This window comes from Frankliniella occidentalis, unplaced genomic scaffold, assembly GCF_000697945.3.
Source record: "Frankliniella occidentalis isolate FOCC.00 unplaced genomic scaffold, Focc_3.1 Scaffold99, whole genome shotgun sequence".
Taxonomy (NCBI): Eukaryota; Metazoa; Arthropoda; class Insecta; order Thysanoptera; family Thripidae; genus Frankliniella; species Frankliniella occidentalis.
In genome coordinates this window covers 116,758-120,578 of record NW_026267228.1, presented here as the reverse complement: position 1 = coordinate 120,578, position 3,821 = coordinate 116,758, and the positions used below count along the sequence as shown (strand labels likewise).

At 48.7% G+C, this 3,821-nt stretch overlaps 1 protein-coding gene across 1 annotated transcript in view; it reads right to left on the bottom strand.

The window, feature by feature from the left end:
• The window catches only part of LOC113214298 (zinc finger protein with KRAB and SCAN domains 1-like), a 155,459-nt gene that overhangs the window by 99,509 nt on the left and 52,129 nt on the right, over nucleotides 1-3,821 (bottom strand). The window lies entirely within an intron of this gene.

The following is a 3,821-nucleotide window of genomic DNA, read 5'->3' as shown; positions in this document are numbered from 1 at the left end:
AATGGCGGAGCCAGCACGCCCCCCATCCTCTCCCCAGAGAGAGAGAGAGAGAGAGAGAGAGAGAGAGAGAGAGAGAGAGAGAGAGAGAGGTGGGGCGTAACAACACGGGAGTGAGGAAGTGGATGTGGGCTGCATGACCGCGCTCACTATCGGTCAAATCAGCAGCGCGAGCGGGAGACGATGCCAATGCCTCACAACCCCAAGAAAAGCTTCCCGGCGAGAAATCGCGGCGCAGAGCTCGCCTCGCCTCTGCGACCGAGGCAGCGAGCGAGCCCGGCGGGGCGTGGCGCCACCGAGCCGCGCAGCCCGCGCAGCCGCGCCGCACCGGATTTTCCATGCAATAAACCGGCTTCATTTGTCTAAATTGACCGCGTTTCCCCGTCTCCAGCTCTCTCTCTCTCTCTCTCTCTCGCTCTCTCCCCCTCCTCCCCTGTCTCTGGCCTGCTCTCTTCCGAGGGCAGGCCACGGCGCGGTTGGCCGCCCAAAGACTGTAGCGCATCGCCTGGAAAACTTTATTTTTGGTCGATGCAAAGTTTAAAGGGAGAGGGAGGGAGGACGGGAGGGAAAGAGGAAGAGGGCGCGAAGAGCGAGAAATGGGGTGGGGTAGAGGGGGATGGGTATAAACTTGAATGTTTCGGACGCATCCTCAATCCGGGTGGAGGGCGAGGGGTAGAGCGAAGGGGAGGCGGGGAAATAATGAGGGAAATGAACCGATCTGATGAGTAGACAGTCAGAAAAGGAATGCGGAGCAAGTTGTACAGAGGCGGTGGGGCGGCGGTCGAACCCGAGACCAATAAGCCAAGTTGCAGCGTAAAGATTATTTTGTGAAATTCTGCGTCCAGCAAGGCTGCATATTATCACCAAGAGTATCGTGATTACGGTATAAAACCCAGTAGAGTACAATAAAAGCAATTTCTGATATTTGGATTAAAAGCAGGGAAGAGGTGAGGGAAATTTCCACATATTTTGGGGTGACTTTCTCAACATCTACATGACGATCCGTTTCGACTTTGGTATAGTTCGAAGAACCAAAACTGCGTCCTTCGTAAATCTACTGCAGCGTTTGTATAACAATTGTGTTTGTCAATCACGAATTACTACGTATTGGAAATTTAAAGTTATAATTTTGTTTTTCTGTCTGAAAGCGAGAGGATTTGTGATTAAAGTTTAACTATTGTACAACTTGCTTGCACTATAGCATTAGAACCATAGAGTAGGCAGGCCCTCGCCCTCGAGTGAACGACGATTGCCGTACTTGAGACGTTCCACTTCCCCACCAGGCCACGCCTCTGCAGCAGGGGTGCCGATATTCTCAGGGTGTCGGTTTAATTAGTTGGGCCAAACTAAAACTACTCCAACGAAAAAAGCACGCGCGCGCGCTCCAACGGCCAAGGAAGGGGAGGAACGGAAAAAGCAAGGGGGTAGGTGATAGTGGAGGGGGGTTCACAAAAACTAGAAGGGAGCAGAGGGGATGGGGATGAGGGGGTTCAAGTGATTGGTAGTAGGGGGAGAGGTCGGGGCGAGGAATTAGACAGGCGAAAGGAGAGGTGGGTGGGGAGGTGGAGGGGAAGGGGAGGGAGGATTCTTTCGTGAGCCAGTTTGTGCGCTCCCACGCTTACACCAACTTCGAGGCGCGAGCAACAGCGCAGGAGTTGCCACCTATAACAAGAGCATGCTACGGATAACACAATAAATGGAATGCTTCTCCATCACACTGTTAAAATTTTTTGTGGAGATTTTACAGAAAAAAGTCTGGGTATACCAGTTGCCATGTAAAAGTCTGGTAAAATTGACATAGTCTGTAAAATTACAGACACTGTTAAAACTAACTCCACAAAATATCTGTAAAATTGATACCAAACATTTCTGTAAATATGTTAACGAACGTTTTCTGTAATTCTTACTCTTACCCCCATGTTTCTGACGTAATATCTGCAAGAAAAAATATTTTCGGCGGCTGTTGTCTTCTTTCATCTATTTCATAGTCAACCGCCTACGGGTTTCATTGTTGAAAGTCCTTGTACCGCTTACCGCAGGTGGGATCGAACTCCCGACCTAATGGTCGTGAGCCCGAAGCTTTGCCCATTGCGCTACGGCGCGCTCAGTGCAGCTAGCCCGTCTTGTACTCCATCTGTTGCTTCCGACTGTCCACGCGGCTTTCCATACGGTTAACTGCCTTATTTCCTGACTTTGGTTCGTGATTATCCGCAACATCGGGTTTCTTTCGTTGTTCGTTGTTAGAATGCCCTAGAGTTCAACATTGAGCAAATTTTGTGGCCAATTTTAATGTTATTTCTTATGTGTTCGAAAAATTACAGAAAGTATCTGAAAGACTACCTACAGAGTGTCTCCCTTTACCAATACCTGTAGTAATAACAGAGTACGTGTGGATTTTTACAGACTTGTGTGAATTTACAGTAGTTTTTCGTTAAAAATCCCTAAACTCTGTAATTTTACCATTATTTCTGTAAAACTAACATAATCTGTAAAATTACATTTTATTTCTGTCCAAATTACAGGAATTATCGGTAAAATCACTAATATTTTTTACAGTGCACTCACACGGTAAGGAAAGACAGAAATATGACAGTTTAAATTTTAAAAATTGAAAACACTCGATTATTCTGATGTTAAGCTAGTTACAGTCCTTTTATGTAGGTTCTCAGTTAAATAGAGTACGTCACTTCTCCTTTTTTTAAGGGAGGAGGGGTAAGCTTTACGTTTTAGAGAGTCGAGGCACGAGGGGTGGCGGGCGGACCAAGGCGATATACGCGTCGTAAAGGTTTGCAAATTAATCGCGGGCGCCTAGCCGGAACGCCCCGGGCTATCAGTCGTCCTAAACCGGAACGCCTCACCCGCCCGCCCCACCTCGCCCCTCCGCGCCCACCCTGCCGCCATAACATCGAGGCCCACTGCGCCGCCCGCGTCTGCTCTCTGTTTTGCTTGTGGAACTTAATATTTAAATGGTCGTCACGGAGGTGTGAGGAAATGAGTACGAAATAGTGCGGCCCGTAAAAGTGTGCTTTAATGTGAGCAGGCCCCCGCGGTCGTCAAAAACACAGCGCCCGGCGCACAAAAATGGAAATGGCGGAGGGAAATTTGCAGCGATTGGTTCTCGGTGCCGATAAGAGAGTTAGAGCGCGGCGCTCGCCCCGGACTAGTGAGGGGATTTTAAAGTCCAAAGTTGTCGAGGAGAAAAATTAAGAGTCATCCAGTTTTTGTTGTGTTTTTTTTTTGTTGAAAATTTGAAAGATTTTTGGTAGAAAAGTTTAAAAGAAAACAAACTTCTCAGGGAAAAAATAAAAGTAAGAAAATGTATCATAGTAGCTATGATTATTTTGTGTTTCTTCTTCCTTGTAGGATATACATGTATACGCTCCAGATTCTCAAACAGTATAGCAGCGTCCTTGGCTTGGATCGCTGGGTCGGCGACGGCGACTATTGCCCTCAGTCTATAGGCCTTGGCTACTCAGTAGGAAGACAGAGACGAAGCGAAGTATAGAGTGAGAGCGAGAAGAAGGGGAGAGGTTGGGGGGGGGGAGGGGGAGGAGAACTGCATCCTCCACTTGACTGAGTCGCTCTCCGCCAAAGAGATACGCGCAAAACGCACAAAGCGAGTCAAGAGGACGGAGAAAGAGGGAAGGTCGAAGGCGCAGCAGCAACAGCAGCGGCGCTGAGCGCTTGGATTCCCCCTCTTACCTCCCCTCCCCTTTTCTCCCACAAACCCCTTCTCTTCTCCAGTCGGCAAACAATGCTAACCAAGACTACGGCAGATAACGTACCAACAATGGCGGAGCCAGCACGCCCCCCATCCTCTCCCC